At 33.4% G+C, this 24,528-nt stretch overlaps 1 long non-coding RNA gene across 1 annotated transcript; it reads left to right on the top strand.

Moving 5' to 3' along the window:
* Nucleotides 1-3,158: 3,158 nt before the first annotated feature.
* Nucleotides 3,159-4,806, top strand: LOC104649150 (uncharacterized). The gene is made up of 2 exons (XR_743108.4): nt 3,159-3,573; nt 4,484-4,806. It is a non-coding gene; the product is annotated as an uncharacterized lncRNA (long non-coding RNA).
* The last annotated feature ends 19,722 nt before the right edge of the window (nt 4,807-24,528 follow it).

The raw sequence follows: 24,528 nt of genomic DNA, 5'->3' as shown, positions 1-24,528 counted from the left end.
TTAAAAAATGTAGGACTTTGCTGATTCTACGGTAACCAAAGAGAAAATAAATTAAAAATTTAAAGCCTTAATTTTAAACTAAAGAGAGAAGTGGAAGAAGAAGAAGAAAGAGAATAAGGTAAGTTTCTTAACGTAGTTTAAAGGTTGAATTCTTATTTTTCATGACTATATGATTGAAAATTGGGAAGTTGAGAAACATGGGTTTAGCAGAAATAGAGCAATTTATTTCATTCTTATGAACAAGTAAATACAGTCAATGATTTGAACAAGAAACTTTGGTATTGGGCTTATATGCAATAAAAGTATTTAGGCAATAAAGTTAGGTTGATATATTTACAGTGAGAATTGACAAGGAAGAGACGATTTTGTGTGATTAAAGCACTAATTAAGTCATTGGGCAGATTTTAAATCAACCATAAAACATCTAGGCCTAAGGTTTTATTGATATAGTATGAATTACCTAAACGAAGGAGTTAACACTAAATTGTTATGAATGTATTTATAGTTTGGCCAAAGGAATTTATACAGACCATTCTAGTGAAGAGCTTGGTGTTTCAACACAAGTATTGTGAGTAGTATTATTACCACAATTGATGTTTTATAATTTGCATGATTTTCATATAGTTTATAAAGTAAAGGTGTTACTGAACGTTTTAAATTTGTATGTGGGAAAAGTCTCTTACTGGATATGTTATTACTGGATATGATACTAAAAAGATTATTTGATTTGAGATAGTCTCATTCTTACAAGATATGATTTCTGTTAAAAAAAAGGTTTTGCACTCACTTGAGAAATAGTAATTTGATAAGTGATGGTTGAACTTTGAAATGATATGATTTGATAAGATTTAAATGCACTAATTAATTTTGAAATACTTTTACTAATTTCAAGAAGAATATATATGGGAGTAGACCTTGATGTATCATGTATCTAACAGTGGGATCGTTAGCCCTGGTGCACCTTGTAGTTACTGATTTCTGATAAAGACCTTGCTAATGGGATGTGGAAATAGTATTCTGTATTGATATCCCTCGATTAGGGATCTACTTATATGAATATTTAACTCTGCTACGAGGAGTTCACCATTATTGATCACTCCTCAAAAGAAGACCACTCTGATTACATGATTCATCCTTGAAAACCTCCCAGAAATAAGATTGTATATGAAAATGTTCTTTTACTAAGTTTGCTATTAAGTATTTTCACTTATTATTCTTATATGAGGCATATAATATTAAATATTGTCATTGTTTTTGAAAAAGCATTATTTCATCATTATGACTATTACCCTAGCATATTTTCTAATTTGTTCATCATTAAAATGGTTGTAGTTCAATATTATTACTCACTGAGCTAGCGTCTCACTCCTCGCTAATTCTTTTTTACAATGAATTCAAGTGGTATTGAGGATGATATCATTAGCTAAATAGTGAGATTTGATTGCATATGGTGAGACCCACATTTCTCGTGTAGCAAGTGAACATTTTATCTGCTATGTTTATTTAGTTTCTTTAAACTCTTAGAGTCGCTCCATTTGTCCATTCTTATTTATAGTCAAGATATTATTTCAAATTGCAGTCAAGTGACTCATTTTAACCTTTTTTTTCATATTTCGAGATGAATTGATTTATTTATGTGACAATTAGATCAATGATGGATATTATGTTGTAATTTATAGTTGTTATTAGTTTTGTTATGGATGTCTGAGACAGGGAAAATTTTTGATAGACATAAAAACAAAGGAAACTTTGCCCGATTTTCTGCAGAATACGATAAGGATTGCTTTGGGATTTTCCCCCTTAGCGCCGGTCATGATCCTTAATTAAATCGTGAAAGTAGTTTTATTTAATGATGTTTTCTCCTTCTTTTATTTTTTTAACTTTTAATGCTTTTTTTTACGTTATTAACATGAAAAGAATCACCTACTACAATTTAACATCATTTCAATTTATTAAACTTTAATTATACCTATAATCATCAAAGAATATGACAATAAGAATAGATTTGGACAATAGTGCTAATAGGAAATAAACTAAGTTTTTTTTATAACAATTTCGCTCTTAGTCTAATGATATAAAAACTCTAAACATAAAGTTGATATGTACATCTTTTATATCCCTTCATGGATTGCTTTGAAACCCGATTTATTTTCATTTCAAGATTTTCTTTTCTTTTTCTTTTTCTTTTTATTTTTCTTTTATTTTCTCTTTTTTTTATTTGTATGGAGGACTTCCATTTATCTTAAAACCCATGGGTTTGCGATACTTTTCTTGCATTTCTTGACTTTTCCTTTTCCTTCTTATCACACCCCCAACTTAGGCTTTTGGCCTATGTTGTCTATTCACTTATATAACATCTCAAAAATATTATAGGTGATAGATCACGTAAGATCTAGGTTTCATAAAGTTTTATTTACAATGAAGAGGTAAGGCTCAAAGGTTGTGAAAAAGAGTTTCACACACTCACGGGTAGGCCACAAAAGAGGTATATGTCAAACTTTTCTCACACTCTTAAGAATATCCTTAGATCATATCATGAGGATACCTTTCTAAATCAATCAGACTAACCAGGGAAATTCAAGGTTTATTCATGCAAGATTCAAAGTAAGCTCATCACACAAGGCAGTGACACTTAAGTCAAAAAGACAAAACACTTCTTCTATTGTGCAATGGTCATTGCAAAATAATCAATTCAATAATTGGATAATCACAACGAGATGCAACGAGTTCACATATTGCCTATGTAACTTCATTTGTTCTAATTGTAGCCGCACATTCATGTTTGTTCTATTGATATTAGTGGTTAAGTCATCAGTATTAATCAAAATCGAGACATAAACTTTTACATGAACAACCACTTTCAAAACAAGAAGTTGCAAAATTTCAAAAATGAAATGTTTCAGAAGGGTTAAAATTATTATGAAAGTAGGACCCAAAAGATAGTCATAAGATCAAACATTTGAGAAAGCAATTTAAATAGACACTCCACCTATGTACTAAAAGACACAAACATTTAACAAAACTAACAATAAATAAAGGTGGACTTCACCCTACCACAAATAAATGCATTTGTCCTGAAGTACAGTTCATATGATACACGAAAGTTGATGCAAAGTGATACTGATAAGAGAGTAAGGACAGAAATCATGTTCAAGTTGTTGTTTTATTTGTTGGTGCATTTCTCCCATTGGAGACATTAGGGGGTTTACTCATTATAGAAACTAGTATTGCTTCCCATATAAATGTTTGTTCCGTCTCCGCTAGTTCTTCTTAGCAACATTAGATGTGTCCTCGAAGATGTCCTTTTTTATCGAAGTCTTTGGTTCAAGCTTAGTCACTTCTCCAGAAATAAAGATGGAATTACCTTGTTGTACCTCACTTTGCATTATCTTGATCACATCCTTGAATGTTGCAATCTTAGCGGTGCTTCTTTTGTTGCATTCGCACACTGCTATTCTTGTATGAAGTTCATGAACAGTTGTTTTTAGCGCTGTAACAACATTAGTCAAAGTAGTCTGGATCATTCATGCAATAGAGGTTTATAGGTCATCAATCAGAAGATCTACACACTGAGTAAGTTGCTGAATTCGGTAAATCATGACTTGTGTGATCTAAAACTGAGGTGCAATGTTAGCGGTAGGTTAATTTTTTATTGTAGAGGGAACTGACCATCTTGTATCAGTTGGATGGGCTTTTGACACTTTTACCTTAACCTGGTTCTCCTCCTGATCCTTTAGGTATTATTAGTCAATTCACTTGATGTTGGTGGATAATATAGGAGTGATTTTCATATCCTTCTAAGCTTTTTGAGGTACTTGAGCTTGCTTGCACAGTTTAGTGATCAAGACCGGGAAATTAACAGAAGTTTGGCGTTGTTTTGAGCATATGATGATTTTAGATGCTATAATATCCCCAAAGCTGAGTTGAATCCTTTCAATAATGCAGGCTAGACATGCAGATATATTCATTTTGTGAAGGCATGATTGAGCTATTGATAAAACTATACAAATATTGTGTTGCTACATTTAATGTTTTCTTTTTTGTAGCTGTGCTAGGTCTTAATCAATTCGAAGTATCATCTGAAATTAGGGGAGCTAACAAATTTCTCATGTTATCTGATGTTCCCATTTTGGTTTGGTGTTTGCATACATCCTCCATGTTTTTTGGAAGACCTAAAATAACATAAATACTGTCGGGATGGCACAGGAACACCCTCCCCGGTATTATCACAAAGTCAACTGGCCTGACTGTTTGTATGTGTTTTCTTCTAAATAGTATCATGGATTTTTAAGACGCGTAAAATTCTTGAACTAAACTTGGAATATATGAGCCACGAGACATAGTGAAAAGTTGGAAGTGATGATACCTCAGTATGCTCATAATTTCTGGATATCTATCAATCACCCCATCTATGGATAAGAGTTTCTCTTCAAGAATAATTCTTAACAATCAACTTTTTTTCTGTTTTTGATGTTTCTTGTAGGGGACTTTGCAATTTTTTTCCATATTTTCTTGCAACAAGTTTCTTCATGTTGACTTTTCTAAGTGTATTTGTTCACTTGCGTACCTCCAGTTGCTTTCCATTGAGGCGACATTAACTTTCTTGCAACTTCAGATCTTGTCATACCTACAACCACAAGTATACTCAAATGTTGTTAATAATGTTGAACTGGGTTTTGGTTGATATTTCAGCTCACTCAAACTGGAGAACAGCAGATATGATTAGGTAGACAAAATTCAAGATGTCAAATATTGCAATTTAATATGCATTTATGAGTTAATCGGTTGATCGCTCAATAATTGGTATGTTTGCTGAGTGTCCCATCTTACCAGATCTGCTCCGCTAGGTGACTTGTTGCTCTTTTTTATTCTAATTTCTCAAGATCTATCCTGCAACCCTTTGAAATTAAGAGTTTACGAATGCTCTTTTCAACCCTTAGTTGGGTTCACGCAATCGTTGTCCAGGATACTCAGATTTCTTTTCATTCTCATATCATGAAAATTGGACATACCTTACTTGGGAAAAATATATCTAAAAAGGGAAAGTATCATAATTGATGGAGAGTTATAAAGAACTAACCTTTTTTATTGAGCTGGTGAGAATTATGACAATAACAGCCAGATAGATCTAGACTCAAGCACTAATTACTTAGCTAAAAATAGTTACGAAATCCAAGAGCTTTGCAGAGACTAAGCAGGTGTGATTTTGTGAAAATCCAGAATGGCAGTAATGAAAGGGTGGAGGATTAGAGGTAACGATTTTATACAAGTTATTCAGATCTCATCTAGTTGGCGAAGTAAAGTGACTTTCTACCCATTTACATGGAGGTATGACAATTGAATCTTTTCTTCTCCAAATCGTACAGAACCTTCAGGTGATTTGAAAAACCAATACGTGTACATTATTACAATCGTCAATCAAGTTAGCGCTTAACCAACAAAATTTGTGTACGTTGATGCATTTCTTTGAGAATTCCTCCACTCATGAATCTACAATAACCAAACGCCAAAGAAGATACTAGAAATTCTGACAGGGTTTTGAGTTTCTTTCCAAATATTGCCTTAGTTCCCGTTTTGGTGTTTACCACACCACCAGTATGTGTTTCTCTACTTCTTTGCTAGTGGAGCATCATCGACTCTTGACCTATTATATTTTCAAACACTTGGATCACTTTTGAATGAGACAAAATCACTAGTTTTATCCCTTCAATATCTCCTTTCAGGTCCTACAATACTTCATCCTTTTTAGTTACCTTGAGCAAAGTGGTTGAATGTAATTTGTCAATGTGTTTTGCCTCACTATCTTCGAGATTTCTTCTTTCATAAGGAGGTATATACCTATATTTTTGCTTGTATTGACCTTGAATCATTTTCATCCTTTCCTATATTATCCATCTAGGCTATCAGAGCGTCTAGCATGAAGTCATTCGCTAGTTTAAGTTTCATCTTAGGGCCCGTTTGGATGGGCTTGATAAAAGCAGCTTTAAAAAAGTACTTTTGAAAGTGCTGAAACTTATTTTTAAAATAAGCAGATATGCGTTTGGATAAAACTGCTGAAGTTAAAAAAAATTGTTGATGTGTTTGGCAAATAAGTGCTGATAAACAACTTTCTAAATCAAAATGTCTGAAATACCCTTAAAAGTTGTTAACATTATAAAGTTAATTAATTTATATTTTACAGCCATATATAATTATATTTTGCTATTATTCACATATTTCTTTCTCAACACAAATTATTTATAAGAGGAATATAAACTTATTAAAAGATTTTAAAGATATATAATTTGAATAGATCAAAGAACAATTTAAGATTTTATTTTAGTTTCATCCATAGGTAATAATAATTGTCTATCATTTGCATATTTCTTTATTATCACAAATTATTTATAAGAGGAATATAAATTTTTATTTAAGTTATATGTTTAACTTATTTTACATTTTAATAATATATAATTTGAATAGATCACTTGAAATATTTAAGAGTTATTTTATTTTCATTCATTAGTAATAATTGTCTATCATCCACACGTGAAAAGGGAAAAATGGAAGAAAGAGATGTTAGGGTTATGTGGGTAATTTGGAGATTGTATAAAAATATTAAGGGCAAAAAGGTAAAAATGTGGTTAACTTAAAACAGCTTATAAGCAAAAAAAAAGAAGAAGAAGCACCCCTACACCAGCTTTTAACTTTTGGCTTAAAATATGTTTTTTTAACTTAAAATAAGTTATTTTGAGTATTGCCAAACAGCTAAATAAGTAAAAAACCAGCTTTTAAGTCAGCTTGACCAGCTTTTATGCTGAGCCAAACAGGCTCTAGTCAAGTCATTGAATAGTTGCACTACTATGGCATATGATTAGTTTGCTAGGCCACCCGGAGTAAAACTGTCAACCATTTTCTTTGACCCAAAACTGAGACCTCGGTAAAAACAATATGTTAGTATCATCTCGGGAATACCATTATTCTGATATTCAGTGATCAACACTTTAAATATGATCGAAGATTGGTGAATCCTTTCACTTTCCATTTGTTTGAAGGTCCAGATTGTATCTTTCTTGATGATTACCTCTACTGTAGATCATTCCATCATTTTACTAACACTAGCACTCATTCTTTCTGAGATATTCATACAAAGAATGACACCTGAGTAACCGCTAAATTAGAGGAAACTACACTACAAACAACTAAAAATAATAACTAACTACAATTTCACGTGATACCACACCCCAGTAGCGAGGCCATTTTGATGCTTCAATATGTGTATATTTAATATTTCATAATCAAGGACACTAACCTATAGTTTAAACTTTTAAGAATTAGATCTACTAAAGTAACCCAACCAAGGGTTGTAGTGTGTCCCAAGGAAGTGGTAGTTAAACTAGTAGTTACTTAGAATTCCATTCTAAATAGTGATAGCTCAATATATTTTCGAATCAAACACAAATTAAATTTAATTTGTGACACCAAAGTGCCAAATATAAAGAAAAGGGATTTTCCACAAGTAGTAAAATAGCAAATATAAAGGATAAAACAAGTATAAGAGAGAGTTTTTGGGGTATGACCTCAATATATTTGCACACAAACTATTGGGTACATGCTTTCGATTGGAAAATTCGCAAAACAACGGTGACTAGGCTAAGCTTAATGTGGAAATAAGTTTCCGCTCGGGCAACTTAACCCATATAATTTGGATACCTCTCGGATACCCACTCGTCTAAACGAACAAGCCTACGCCTTAACCACACCCTTAACATTTGGTAGAGGGTGCTTGGATATGGTACTAGGACTCACCCTCTCAGGCTGAACCTCATGTCAAGTCATTCCTTAGGCCATAAGTCTAGTGGTCTTAGTTTTGTGACCTCCCTCTCATGCAAGTTGAAAAAACATTGGTGGTTTTGTTTTTCAAATAAAAAACCCATTAAATTAAACTTATTAGCAAGCAAGACTCGACAATAATTGTCGCACTCCGAGCTACCCCCAAGATGCGGACATGGAACCTGGGACCAAAGTGATCCCAAGCTAACCCCGTTGGCATGATCATGAGCATACTAAAGATAATAAACTAAATGTGGAAGCTAAATCAAAACATATAGTGAAAAGATGGGATACACCTATATTCTATAACTTAGATATTTGAAAACAACGAGTTAATACAAAGAAAATATTTACTCAATACTGAGCTGAAACTAACTATGCCTGAAATGAGCCTCTAACTCACTAGAATTGTTGGGACAAGCCCCACCCAAGTATAGTAAAAACTGAAATTAGATAACTAAAAGACTGAAATGAACTCATGACTATTGTCTTGGGAGAATAAGAACTCACCACTGAATCTGCTTAATTGGAGATCGAGAATCGATCTATGCGTGATGGTATTGAGCATGTAAGATAGAGTAAAGCAGAAATAAAACATAACTGAACAAAAATAAAAATAAGTATAATAATTTGAACATGATATACTGAATTCTGAGCTAACTACATGCAATGACCAAATTTATGACATGCTGAGACTGAGTAATAACTGAACTGTAAATATGGTCGATAAATTAGAGTCCGACTGATCTATGGGAGCTTTTAATAACCAATAATAAAACCACATGCGTTAAATGTGGAGTCCGGTGTATACGCCCCATCAAGAGGACCCAATATACCCTGCCAGATATATAAAGGCATGCTGGCATGATCACGAAAGTAATTTCCCACAGAGGAGACTTACAACCTACTTGGATTGTAGTTATGGGACTAATTGGGTACGATAAAACCTAGTCCAACTCGGTATTATGCTACTCCTAATGAATTATGTAATTAACTTATTATGATTGAGTTTCTGTAAATACTGAATAATTAAAACTAAACATGCAAATTGAGAATGCAATAATTAATCTGGTAATTATGCATTTATAACTAAGGCATGTATATATATATGAAGGAATTGAAATGCCTGACATTGCATGTGGAATTAAGAACTAAAGAAATACATAGCTAGGGTTCTGAAATTCATGAAATAAACTGACTAATAACTTTACAATCTAATTTGAAGCATATATTTAACTAATTTATGATGATGTGTTTTAATTCTAGAATCCTTCGGTTTAAACATGATAAAAGAATCAAGAACTGACTGAAAACTAGGGATCTCATGGGTGAAAGGAACCCATTAGTGAAATCCCACATAATTGGTGATGAAATCCACAAAAAAATATTTAGATTTTGGGGCAGGAACTGTTGGAACCTTGTTGCGTTCTTAAACTAGGGTTCTTGACATTTTTGTCATTTCTTGCTTTTAATTTTCTATGTTTTGATTTATGATTTTAACATAGATAAGTTTTAGTTATGTTTCTATGCTTAAACTGACTAAAATATGATGATTTAGGGTCAAAATGGCGTATCTTAGGGTTTAAACAAAGTGAGAAAAGACCAAAAGATCCCTGATTTGATTGTTGTTGGACCAAATTACGACCTGGACTAACGGGCCGTCATTTAATCGACGGTTTGTCGTTTACGTCCATAGGTTGGGTTTGTTCGATAGGCCTTTACTAAAACGGGCATAAATTTTTACTCAATGGTCTGATTTTAGCTAACTAGGTGGCTGTTGAAAAATAATTCAATTATCTATCCTTTAATAGGTTATGTGAAACCTAATTCATTTCTGGGATAAGATTTATAACTATTTTATGTTGACACAACTGCATTTCCCCTCTAACTATCTACTAATTTCCACTTACGGTCATACATACGGTTCGTAGGTCCATCTACAGACCATGATGGTAAATTTTTGTTTTTATCAGCAAGTAAGTAAATGGGGTTTTAATCGAATGTTACAGACTACGGACCGTAGTTCCTTCCATCGTTTGACACTTCGTCAAGTTTTCTGGGCTGCATTTTTGGAGTGTTTCAGTCAAAAACGATGGATGTGCAGTATGGGTCATGGGTCATGCTACGATCCGTCGATGGTAACCATCGATTTTACCTACAAATTTCTAAAAAGTTGATTTCTGGTATATTTTAGATATAGGGTGTTACAGTAATATAAAAACATATTTACTAAATCACACCCCAAAAATGGGGGGGTTTCGCCACATATCAAGAAATAATAAAATATACTTAAAATGATAAAGGAATCAAGTGGGTATAAAAGATTAAACCTTAAAAACAACAAAGGAATGTCAATGGAGAAAACCCACTTCTAAGATTGGACGTAAAACATCTTTCTTTAAGCTTCTTCAAAACCCTCTCCAAACTTGAGAGAAAACTTAAGATCAAAATTTCTAAAATAAAAAATTCAGTGTCTAAAGTTTTACTCTCTAAACTCTCTTTTAAATAAGAAAACAGCTCAGTATTAGTGGATCCATTCGGCGTCTTTAGTCATGAATCGTCGAGTGATTCGATGACTCTCCCTTTCTCTGGTTCTTTACCTTTTGTTCCTTGCCTTAATATCCATGCATGTTGTAATGTTGGGCAGAATAATTATATTTCGTGAAACTATTTGGCTAACCACCGACTGCTTCGTTTAGTCGCCTGTTGATCCAGTTCCTTCAGTGCTGAGTTGCTCGAACAGAATGTAGAACTTCTCTATACGGCATATTGCCAAGTGTTCTTGGCGATGCACAATTTAAATCTTCAACTATTTTTTTCATTTTGCTTCCATTTTGTGCCCAAGTGTCCATGGTCCTACCAAATCCCCAAATACCTTTGACTTAGAATTTTTTTATCTGAAATTGAGATAAATTTTTTTATCAGATATCGAGATAAAATACACAATTGATGACACTATTTGCATTAAAATAAGGCCCTAGATGAGTCAAATTTAAGGACTCATGAGAATGTTGTAAAGAATAAAAAGAAACTACTAATCCTTCCCGGGTCTTACTCATGATTACATAACTTATTACCTTAATCTTGAAAATTTTCATACATATAAAAATGTCTTCACTCTCTCATTGCTTCATGTTCTCTTTCATTTGCATTCGGAAAAAAAACAAGTCACAACTTCATTGTAAGTTTCTTTATCAACTCACTGTTTTCTTTTTAAAGAAATAAAAGTCAAGTTCGTTACCATCAATCAAAGAGTGATCTTTTATATTTTTTTCAGAGTTATTTAATTTGATGGTTTTGGGTTTCATTTTTGTATAAAGTTTCAATATTAATGGTGAATGATTGATACTTTTACATTGTAGACTAGTCATGGTTTGCAACAAAGAAGAGGTCATTTGTCATGCATGAACCTGCATTGTGGACGTTGCAGACATTCGAGGACCATTTTTGATTCCCAAGAAAACCATTGGCCTTGCTTACTATGTAGAGGAAGAATTAGTTGAGCATAAATAATCTTGAAATAAAGAATTAAACTTGATAGTGTGTCACAACCCAAAATTTCACATGTCGTGATGGAACCTATGTTCCCAACCAATAGGTAAGCTGTCTCATTAGCTTTATTAATTTAACAGAATAATTAAGGTGAATGATAAAGAACATGAAGAGAACCTCAAGCACTAAGTATTTCATAAGTAGAAACCGCGGATACATAAAATACCACCCTAGAATTTGGTCTTAAGTACAAGAGCTTCTAAAAGATGTTGCAAGTCTAGAAATAAAATTGAAAGACTAAACATAAGAGATATTGTGTCTAACTACAAAAGGAACCGAATAAATAATTATAAAGAGGGAGGTGTTAGTTAAAGAACAACCAAGAAACATACCATAACTCAAAAATGCTCCAAGCTTAGACTCAAAAACTCTTTGAGATGCCTTCGTATTCAAAAATGAATAGGCACCTCAAAGAGTACAACAAGTGTAGTATGAGTATGAAACAACATGTACCCATTGTATCTCATAGAAAAACAATGAAAAAGTCGTTACAAGAGTTCAAATAAGAAAATCATCATTTTACTTGTACAAGTCCATATTATACTTACAAGTAGACTTTCATGAAATAGGTATAATCAAATGTCACGTAATTTCCAACCACAAATAGAAGATATAATCCACACGAATGAAGGATGTAATGAGATGCAAAGTAATTTGACAGCATGAAATAATATGTCACAAACGTCAAGTACTCATTCAACCATACATACATTTTACTTCTTAGAAATACACAGAGAGTTCATGAACCACAGGGGACTCACGAGGTCCATGTACCGACACAGATAATCTCCACGTGTATGTGCGGATGATCTCAAAGTACTATCAGAAAACCGAATTATTTCCGCACAAATGATATCGACATACACGAATTATAATATTAATGTGTCACAATCCTAGCACAAACGATCTTCCCATACCAAAATTATACTCAATTTTATGTCAATGCATGTGCACAAAATAATTTCAATAATAGGAAATGTCGATGCATCTCATCCAAGAAACTATGAGTACGATATATAGTTACCTAAAATTTCACAAATATACTAGTTTACAAATAATCACAGTCACATGAAAGAATTCAAGTCAATGACACCTCAGATAATGCCCATATACTTTGGCATTCTCTAATTATAATCCGCATTCTAAAGTAATAAAATCTTCGTATATATCACCAGTACTCGTACCAATACGTTTCACACAATTAGGTACAATACCCCATTTTTACCCTAACCCATGTTCTATTCAAGTTTTAGTCTTTAATTAGAAAAAGTGTCCTTCAATAGTGCCTGAGAGTCTTAACATACCTTGAATGTGGAGCATGTCTGATAAATCTTCAGTTTTTTCCTTTCTCTTTCTTAAGCCCTCATAATGTTCCAAAAATCTATAAAATATGCAATACTAAAAGAATATGAGTTCATACACACCCCCTTTAACTACAAGGGTAGTTTAGATAAAAAAAACCTCATCCAAACCTATACTTAAGTTCCTAAATTTTTTTAAGCCTGGGGTTGAATCTTAACTCCTTCGAATATCCTACATAAATTATACTAATATAATATAGTACCTCTATAATCTAATGATCACAAGGATTTTCGATAAAAACATATATAAAATCATACAAAGAGGACACTACACTTTAATTACAATAACACTCTACTTCCCTTCCAATATAGACTTTATTATGGATCTAGTCACTACCTAATGATTCACCCCTCAACCCCAATAAGTTTGGATGTAAGATTCTAATTGGGTCAACTTTGAACGATCATATCTGAATTTCAGAATAAATTATGTTTTTATACATTGAGCATAAGTTATAAATATTATTAATAGTAGTATTGAGCACTGATATGAGAATGAGTTCAAAAAACTCGAAGTCCTCAAGAATTATATATGTCAAAATGGGTGAATAATCATATTTTTCAAATAATTCATCATTGCTTTTAAGAATAGTTTAGTGGATCCACTTGGTTGAGAAGGTTCAAACAATGTGGATGAGACATTGTATCATCATGTACATCATAGTGATGGTTGTCAAAAAGAGAATCTCCCAAATAACCGTACGAAGTTTATAATTAAATTTTTATATACATTTAAGTTATTATTTTTTTAAAAAAAATAGCTCCATATATTGCATCTTTTGTTGTTGTTTTTTAATGTTGAATTGAGTTTAGTTGAGCTATGTATGTTTTCCCTTTCTATCAGTTCAACTGTACAAACCTTTTGTTCAATTTTCTCCTTCCATGCGTCTATATTCAGTATATTGACTTCATTTGACTTGCATTGTTTCATGATGCATATACAAGTGTACATGATCATCAATCGACACTTCATTGATCCTATCGCATTTCAGCTAGCTTGTGAAGCTCCTTGTTTTCAAAGGGTTCCACGATTATATTTTTGTTTTTTCAGGATATCGTGGGTCTTATCCCAACTTCCATTATAGTATTTAGAGTCTTCATAGACAATAGTATTTAAGCAATCGTTTCCCATTTCCCTTGTAAGTTTCACAGCTATGTTCATTTGAGTATTTCAGATAATTTTGAGCTAAAATTTTTTATTAACGAGACATTATAAGTTGAGTTTTCATTTGAGAACCTATATTGTTGGGGAAGTCTTTCCCGAGAATTGAGCAAGACCAATGGTTCACTTTTGGACTAGCGATGGTTCTTGGGTGTTCGCCACGTCGAAGGTGTAGGCTCTAGGCTTAAAAAAGAGGTATTAAACTTTTGTAAAAATGATTGGAAGAGTTCATAAAATCTATGGAAATATTTCCTTAAAATAGATAATGGGGGTTAAAACTATCTATATTTAACTCTCTCAAATTGTTTTCGGGGTAGCTTAAAAACTACCACAAATTAATTGTGGCACAGGTAACTATAGGAGGCTTTGAAACCCCTGTAACAGTAACTAATAGGGTTTTAAACCCCTGTATTTGGAACTCTAGCCCCCATAGTTTGGCCTTCTTTTTGTGGTGATATCAAGATATTTTATAGCATAAAACTTTAAATTTATGCCTATGAATACACACAACAATAATACTTATAACGACTGATGTTCCATAGTGTACTGGATGTTTTTTAAAAATATTCTTTGCATTTACATACATCTTGTTCAATTAAATGTACGTACCTTACGAATTGTTGAGACATGACTATCAAATTATAAAGACCAAAATAAAATATTATAAGTAGAAGATATAAAATATGAGTGATAAATGTGACGTGAAAAACCTCATATTTATAGTTAAAAAGAGTTGTAGTTTTGCATGAAAATTGAACTACTAAAAGAAATTGTATGTAAGGACCCAAACTGAGTTAGGGTGTATAGAGACTAACATGTTTGTATCAAAGTTATAAGGTCTTGAAATTATTTATAATATTTTTTAGAGACAATGTGTAAAATTTGAAGTGATTTGGAAGTCGAACGTCAAGGAACGACCAAAACGGTTGACGACTAGTCACCTATGTGTCTCATGTGTTTATACGTGATTATATATTGTATTTAATGAGCTTATGAAGTCTTAAAATTATTTATAATTATTTTAAATGGTATTATATGGAGTTTTGAGAATTTCGAAGGTCAAACGACCAAGAACATCTCGAAAGATAGCCCTTAAGACGCTCAACGTGTCTTGATGGGGCCTAGCCTGTTTGGACGAGTAGCAAGTGTTTATTTTGGGTGAAACTTATGTGGAAGGTCTAAAACTTTCTAAGGGTTGTATTTACGTCATAAATGTCCGGGTACTACTTCTAAAGGGCCCCATAAAAGACCCCACAAGAAGGACCCAAGGCTGGTCGAGATACTGCCTTGGCAGTGTCAATCAACGGACCAAACAACAGCCAGTTGGTCAACCAACGTCCTGTTGTTGAGGTCTCGTCGATGTACCCTTAGATTAGGCAGGTGTCAACCTGAAATTTGAATAAGTACTAATCGAGAGAACCCAAAGGATGACCAGTCTATTTACCAAAGGCCAGTCAATGGGCCCGTCGATGGTGGTCTATAGCTATTTTCTAATTGACTGTTTTATTTAAGGGGTGAATGGTATGTACAGTCCACGTCATAACCTGATTCAAATAGGTTTATTTATCTAATTTTGGGTTTATATAAGTCATCAAAAATGTGAAGAACCCATTCCAAATCCTTTCCCACGAAATTAAAACTTTCCCTCCAAAATATTCTCCCTAGAATCCACCATTGTTGGTGAAGATAAAGAACAGCTTGGAGCTTGGATTTCCATGGATGAATCATCATGTTTTAGAGGTTTTCAACTAGACAATGGTATGGTGATCCTTCATCTCTATGAAACCTTTCACCTAGAGAGTTCTTATCAATGTTTTCAAAGAAAGTTTATGATCAAAGTTCTTCTTCTTCAATCAAGCCATGGGTTATTTCTCAAAAGTTTTTAATGGATAAATCATGCTGAATTGATGTTAATGTTTTTGTTTGAACATGATTTTACTCCAATTTCATGATGAACCCATGTTCCCTCCCTAAATCAATTTAGTCCTTGCATGGGCTTTGTGATCATGATTTGTTATCGATTGAATTGTGATTCTCTTACGTTGAATTGTTTATATCTACTGTTATTTATGTTAATTGATTACGAATTAATGATGAACAATCCATGGGGATTAATGTATGAACATTTGAGTTTCAATAGCCTATGTTTCTAAGTGTTACAGTGAATTTCGATTATAGCAATTGTTTATGATTTTTATTATGCAAAGCATCATTGTAGATACTGTCTTTAGTTGGTATTATGGATGAATTTTTGGAGAAAATCCTTGATGGTCAAATTAAAAAAATGCTTACAGGAATTGATATAGATTCTTTTAGTCTATGAACTGATAGTGTTATGTAGGTGATGTGATCTATGTTCTAAGATGAATCAATTATGAATAAGACTTTATTTCTTATATGTTTAGCTATTTCCGAGCATGTACTTTATTGGTTAAATATTATTGATGATTAATACTTTGGTAAAGATAGTAAGATGACCTATTCTCTCTACTCTACATTCAATTGATAGTTTAATGCCTACGACAGTAGCTTGATGTAATAGAGCTTTAAGCATAATTTTTATATGATTAAGTGTATGATTAGATACTTCATTAGTTTGATATTATTGCTGAAATATCATATATAATCCATGCAAGTGAAGTTGGTCGATTGTCTATGTCCTTCTACCTTCTAGCATGGTAATGAAATGTTTTAGTAGTTGTAGCATTGCCTTGTAGTAGCTTATGATTAATTTCATGTATGATTATGGTACCTTAAGCTACTGCCCTATACTTGATTTATTTATAAAAGAGTATTAATGGTCTATGATGACCAAAAACTAAAGGATTGGCAAGAATTCCTCTACTCTTCTACTTCTCTATTTCTTTATATTAATGTTGATGAATCCTTGTATGGAATTGTGTAGTATGGTACACTTATGGTCGTGGTGTTTACGTTTTTTCAATCTATATATGTGTTAACAATGGTCTTGAAGGAAAAAATTGATAAATATATGAATATGTTGTTATGATGACTACTATACGAGAAGTTTATGCCTACTTTCCTATTTTAGATGTGATTTAGGTTGTATGCCTATTGTATATGCATGTATATATCAATTTTAGGGTAAATTATAGGTGCTTCCATTGATTGGTTAAAATGGTTAATAATCCCTTACTTATGTACCCCTATGAAAATTTATGAATAGCATAAGTTAGGAGTCATAAGTGTAAAATGAAGTTGCATTGTCTCCTATGCTATTGTTTGTTGTATGGTCTATGGTTGATAGAGTATTATGTACTAAGAGGATGGCTGCCTCAGTGTGTTGTTGATAGCCATTATGTGATCATGTCGACCAATGTACAAACACAATCACTTTATATGCATATTACAAGTAGTATTGGTTATGATATCTAGATGAAAGGTAATTCTCATATTTACTAGTGTCTACTATTATGCATGTTAAGATGATGTTTATGAAAGTACGATATGTGTTTCCTTATCTAGGATGACTTGATACGTGTACTAGTATGGGACTCTGCCTATGCATTGCACATGTGTACCTTGATAAGGTAGTTCTAGTTTTGGTTTCTATATGTATAAATTTGAATGTATGAACATGTGAGATTTAAGGTGTTATGTGAAAGGTTTGCTCACATATATGTATACACACACACATGAATAATGATCTAGTCAATAGAGGAGCCTTGAAAGGTGTGCTCAAGTGTATCCTAAACTAGATAGTGCTAATATATATGCTATGTCCATGTGAAAGGATCTTCTAACATGATTTAGGTTGACGAACTTTCATATATGACCTATGATCTAAGCCTATGAGGGGACGAATCTCATAAGCCTATATTTTATAAAGTAATGTTAGTGAAGGCTTTTCAATAAAGGGAACTTAGATAAGAACCGAGTGAACTTCAATATGAGTCTGTGTCCCTTCCCAATGTGGGAAGGTAGGTCCCCATAAATCTTATGAGGTGGATAACCACAATGCCTCAATAGGCATAAATAGGGCTTCCATAAGTTCATAGCTTAATGCCCCATCTTTTCATAAAGAGGGTTTTCACATGTACCTCCAAGTTTCATAAATATACTTGACACATAGGTTCTAGGAATGTGATATCACTTAGTATGATAACATGTGGTAATGTTCTAGCTTGGGTAGGTAAGAACACCTTCCATTGATGTAAGGCTCTACAACACCAAATTCCATGTTTAGCACCCATGGTCTTAGAGTCGGTAAAGGCTATAGTTTCCCTAAAGTAAAATTGAAAATGGAAGTAAATTAATGGGATCCTAAGTAGGGGGACTTAACCTAATTTAATTAGTATCTCCTTAGGAATTCCTAGGAAGGTGACTTAATATGTACGATTATGTTTGTGTCCATATGAATGACTTGGTAGTATTTGGTCTACTTGTTATGAAGATGTCCATGGTATGAACCTATATGATGTGGTCCTATCCTTATATACACTATGTTGGTCTAAATGGCTATATGATGAAGGTCTTGTATTGATATGAATGAAGTTGCCTTCACTTACTTGTTGATGTATGAATTGAATGTTAAAGTTTGTGGTCTCATGAAAGGTTTACTAAGCATATGTGGGATTCTGGGCCTTCACATGTGCATTTCACTAGTATACTAAAATTTGGGTCATGAACAAGGTCTAATAAACATGTATATGCAAAGAAGTAAATGTATGTGTGACTTGATGTAGCTTAAGCTAATGTGCCTTAAAAATGCAATAAATTTTATATACAATCTTATGTGAATTTTGGCCTTTAAATATGTTTAAATGAAGTATGTGAATGATTTAAATGCTTTTGAATAAGGGTTTTAGTAAGATTTACTCAAAAAAACATAAATATCATTTCGAGAAAATGCCCCTTTTAAATGCATATTTTGCATGGTTTCCATACTTAATGCATTCTTGTACTAACCCCATTCTTCTCTACTTTTTACACAAAGTGTAGGTTATGGATGCTTAAAGGATGTCTATGATTGAGGATCTTAATATGTGATTCCTAAGCTCAAGGAAAGAGGTCCTTAAGTTCCAAGGATTCCCTACTCATGTCTTAATCTAAAGTTTATTAAATGTTGCATAGTTATGTCTTATGTTTTAAGGGTCGTGTCCCTTATGTACTCTATGTTGTTGAATCTAAGATGGAAAATAGACTTAGGGTCTAAATATGTATTATGATTTATATTATATATGTATATGAAATGATGTTTCTAGCATATGATGTGCTATTAAAAATTTTATTTTTTCCACTAAAATTACTATGTCAATGCGATGAATAATAACTATGGGCTTGTATAAGACCTCTGAGAGGTCAAGTGTCACATGTTACTTCTAGGGGGTATTCCCTGGATGTGAGAAATATTGTATCAGAGCACTATTTTTAAAAGTGGTTTAGGGTCTAAGAAGTCTCATATTTCCACGTCAAGTAGAGTCCTGTATCATTGGTGGTGAGTCGCCACACATCAAATGGTATGAGAGTCTATAGGACGATACAGTTTCCCTTCTTCATCATTCTTATATCGTGCCATAGAACTTAACTCTATAAGATCTCTATCTCTTATGTTTCTTGTTCAGTGATCTTTTAGATATGATTGCATGGATGAGATTGTTCTCTATGCTTGAGGGAGAAAAGGTGAGTTCAAAGGCTTATATTGGTTTTATTGTTTGAATGAGTATGTGTGAAGGTGAATTTTTGTATGTTTTGATTATGTGATGCCATTTGTGGCTATATATGGAATTTATGTGAAATAGCATGTTTTGTTAAAAAATATATGTCATAATATAGTTAAAGCATGTTAGAAGTTATTATGGTTGACATGAGTTTCTTTTGGAATGATATGTTACTATATGGTTTTGTATGATGGTAGCCTTATGCTTTGATTTGACTTGAAATGCTTAGTGACTGCCTCTGGAAGCATGCTACCCTAAGATTATGTGATTAAAAGTGTTCAATGATTTCCTTTCTATATATGTGGTCCTTGATAAGTTGCCTTGTATGGATCGGAGTCATTTGCATAGACTTGATCCTAGGTGTGATGATAGTATGCATTCTTATGTGGGATGAGTTGGTAAAGTTTTGTGTCTCATATTGTCATGATTTTCCCATCAATCACCTAAATGTTGCATCTTTTGAATGCAGAAGCATGCTCAGTATAATGCTAGGCAGCTTATTGTAATATTTTTTGGAAACCAACTAAATTATTCTTTTCTTAGAAGTTGTTGAAATGTGTATAAAATTGATGCATACGAACATGATAATGAACGTAAAAAAGAGATTTTCTATTTGGAGTAAAGAATGAGAGTCTTATGGCATGATGAGTTGTAAAATTATTTCTAACTTCTTATTGTGTTGTGAGTCCCCTTGATGTTGTGAAATTAATGTTTTCCCTAGAATTGAGATTAGTATTCTTATCTTTGTAGGGTGATGATGTGAGTTTTTTTGACCTAGAAGATATCTTACATTAATGTTGAAAGAAAAGAAAGAGTTTTTAAGGCTAAGTCTGCTCTATTGTTTCCCCTAATGGTGTATGACCTTGGTATCCATTGTATTATATGAAAACCTTATGTGGTTAAATTGTATAAACTAACTTGATAATTGGGGATAATTTGCATAGGTGATAAGGTAAAGAATACCTTGGTTGACTTACGTTAAATTCCTTCTAAAGTTTAATCACTTTTAAGTGATGAAAATGAAGGTTGTTAAGTTAAGATCTCTTAAGGTTTGGTTAAGTTGCTCTTAGTTGGGTTTATCCTAAGTGGGGTATGGTGATGAAGTATTAAGGTTGTATATATTTTCTACCTTGTCCTTTTATTCTTACTTGAACTTGAATATTGAATTTTTAGCAAGCTTGTTCATGAATAAGAGTTTTGCATTAAGTATGAATTGCATGACCTTTATATGTTTGGTATGTATTGATTGGCATTACCTTGAAGATATTATGAATGTTCCAAAGTGAATGAAATAATTTTTTTAAGAAGTCCATGTTTTCTCATGTAGACTTGCATCTTGATATGTTAATTGTAAATTTGACTTCATAAGGTGAGATAAGAAACATGGTAGTAATCACTTGTGAGGTGAAATGTTTAGACTAATAATGGAAAGTTGAGTCACTTTAAAATGAAATATGTTGAGTCTCTTGAAAATTATGCAACTTGTATGGATTGGGAATGGTGTTTGTAGGCTCACTTTTGAAAAGTGAAAGCAAGTTTAGCTAAGTGCTCATGTGTATGCCTATGATTTATGTGATTCTTCCCAAATGATACTTACTATGAAGGTCAGTACTATGTTAGAGATTGAATTTTTGTGAAATTACTTCCTTTTTTTATGATGTACTTGATGTGACTTACCACTTAGGCTTCACTGGGAAGGAAACATGATCACTACCTTGGTTTAAAAAGTTGAGACTTTCTCATTTTAAGAGGAAATTGGCCTTCTGTGTTGCTTTAGTGTGAACTCGTGATACATATAAGTGTGTTGATGAGAAGCACATTCCTCCATGGACACCACTAAGCGTGGTATGGTTGAGTATGACCTTCATGGCAATAGGTCTAACTAATAAGGATCTTCTTTGATTCAATTAACTCAAGTCTATGTGCATTAAAGTATGAGTGCTTAATTTCTTCTTGAGTGTTGTTGAAATCTGCCTAATTGTGATTTAAAGAATAGTAGCAAGATGAGCTCCTAGTGAATTGAGTGTAATGACCATGCTATGATTAGGATAAGGACGTTCCTCCTATGAACATGATAAGAGCCTATGTGTTTGATGCATTAAAGAGTGGGTGAATGGATTTTTGACTTGTTTGTGTGTATTAAGTGCTAAAATTATTTGATGATGTTATACATATTATGAGCTGATATAGGATGCATGGAAATACTTGATGTGGTTAAAGAGCCCTAAGTGTCATTCGAGAACCAATGTTCCCAAGTGGGTGAAATTATAAGAGCCCGAAATGAGTTAGGGTTTCTAGATACAAACATGTTTGTTTTAAAGTTATAAGCTCCAAAAATTACTTATAATATGGTTTAGAGTAAGTGTGTAAAGTTTGAAGTGATTTGGAAGTCAAACGTCAAGGGACGACCAAAATGTTCGACGACTAGTCACCAATGTGTCTCATGTGTCTATACGTGATTATATATTATACGTAATAGGCTTATTATTTAATATAATGAGTAATAATGTTGTTAAATGGTATTATATTGTGTTTTGAGAAGTTTGGAGGTCAAACAATCAAGAACGTCCAAGGCATTCGAAAGATAGACCTTGAGACGCTTAATGTGTGTCTTGATGGGGCCTAACCTGTTTGGACGAGTTGCAGGTGTTTGTTTTGGGTGAAATGTATATTTAAGTCCTACAAATATTTAAGGTTTGTATTTAATTTGGAAACGTCTGGGTTGGACTTCTAATGGGCCCTGCAAAAGGTCCCACAAGAAGGACCTAAGGCTGGTCAAGACACTGCATTGGCAGTGTCAAACGACGGACCAAATGACGAATAGTTGGTTAACCAACGCCCCATTCATGAGGTATAGTCGATGGAAACTTATTTTGGGCATTTCTCAACCCAAAATTTGGCTAAGGATCAATCGACGGAAGCCAAAGGACGGCTAGTCGATTAACCAACGGCCAGTCGATAGGCCCATCTATGGTGGCCTGTAGCTACTGTCTAGTGGACTATTTTATCTAAGGGGTGAATGGTAAATTCACCCAACTTCCTAAACTTATTCTAAAAGTAGGCTTATTTATCTACTTTTGTGTGTATATTTGTCATCAAAAACGTGAGGAACACATTCCAAATCCTTTCCCACGAAATTGAACCTTTCCCTCCAAAATATTCTCCCTAGAAACAACCATTGTTGGTGAATCTCAAGAAAATCTTGGATCTTGTATTTCCATGGATGAATCATCAAGTTTTATAGGTTTTCAACTAGACAAAGGTATGGTGATCCTTCATATCTAAGTAACCTTTCACTTTGAGAGCTCTTATCAATGTTTTCAAAGGTTTATGATCAAAGTTCTTGTTCTTCAATCTAGCAATGGGTTCTTTCTCAAAATATTTTTAATGGATAAATCATTATGAAATGATGCAAATGTATTGTTTTGAACGTGATTTTATTCCAATTGCATGATGAACCCATGTTCCCTCCCTAAATCGATTAGTCCTTGCATGGGTTTTGTGATCTTGACTTGTTATCGATTGAATTGTGATTCTCTTACATTGAATTTCTTATATATACTGTTATTTACGTTAATAAATTATGAATTGATGATGAACGATCCATGAGGATAAATTTATGAAGGTTTGAGTATAAAAATCCTATGTTTCTAAGTGTTACTGTGAATATCGATTATAGCAATTGTGTATGATTTCAATTATGCAAGGCATCATCGTAGCTATAGCCTTTAGTTGGTATTATTGATGAATTGTGGGTGTCCATCCTTAATGATTGATATACCGTGGTTTCACGGTATAATTAATACTTTTTCCTTAAGTTTAGTGTGTTCGAAAGCCTTGTTTATGCTAATTTTGATATAAGTTTCTCTTTGTTTTGCAGGAAATTTGTCCAAAGCTGAATGCGGAGATTTTGAGCGAAAATTGCAGAAGAGACCACCTACGGAGCTTATGACGGTCCGTCGTGCTTGTGACGGTCCGTAGGTGGCAGCGTAGAGAAGCTGCTGAAGGAAGATGGGGAAGTCTGACCTAGTGTTGGATTACGAAGCTTGTGACGGTCCGTCATGGCTATGACGGTCCGTCCTGCAGGTTCGTCGTGAAGATCAGAGAAGTGATCCCAGTACCCAGATTCCAAGAGTTGAAGTATTTTGAAACGAGACCCTCGACGGACCGTTGTGCCTATGACGGTCCGTCACACTTGCCGTCGAGGGGAATGAAGAAAGCAGCAGAAGAATTGCACCAAGTATGGGACGACGGAGTCCACGACGGTCCGTCATGACCACGACGGTCCGTCGACCCAGCCGCGTTTTGGCAGATTTCCAGTAATTAGAATCCTTGTTTAATTAGGTTTTTATTTTTTATAAATAGTTCGAAAAACCTCATTTTTGAGGTTAGACTCTGTGAGATTAAACATCATATTATTAAACTTTGTATTTTGAGTGTTTGATTGTTAGAGATTCATACAAGTGATTTTTGGTGATTAATCAAGCAAATTTTCGGACTTTATTCTTTCTCATTGAAGTAAGTACATGAATTCTTGTTTAACATATTTGAATATTGTGTTTATGGCTATGAAGAACTAAACTCCATAACTAGGGTTGTGGGAACCATAGGCAAATACTGAGATAAACCCTAGCTAAAATAACAATTCTAGAATAGTGGGGAATTTAGCTTTTAGATTAACTTGAACTTCTTACTATAGTTTAGTTGATATTTTCTTGATTTTACGTTGTTTTATTGTTTTTGATCTCTTTTCAGAACTATCCTCCTTGTATGCCAAATACATGGAGAGGAAGAGAACCGTTGTTTCCCTACGATCACGACCTAGAGCGTACACTGCAAAACATGAATCGTAATTTGGGAATTAATGATGAGGATCCAAACCAGAACATCCCAGCTCTGGCTGATGTTTATGGTCAGATGTTACCCGATGCTACGGGTGAACATCAACAGAGGGGACAAA

This window comes from Solanum lycopersicum, chromosome 9, assembly GCF_036512215.1.
Source record: "Solanum lycopersicum chromosome 9, SLM_r2.1".
Classification (NCBI taxonomy): Eukaryota; Viridiplantae; Streptophyta; class Magnoliopsida; order Solanales; family Solanaceae; genus Solanum; species Solanum lycopersicum.
The sequence above is the reverse complement of the archived record's forward strand: the minus strand, read 5'-3'. Positions and strand labels throughout refer to the sequence as shown.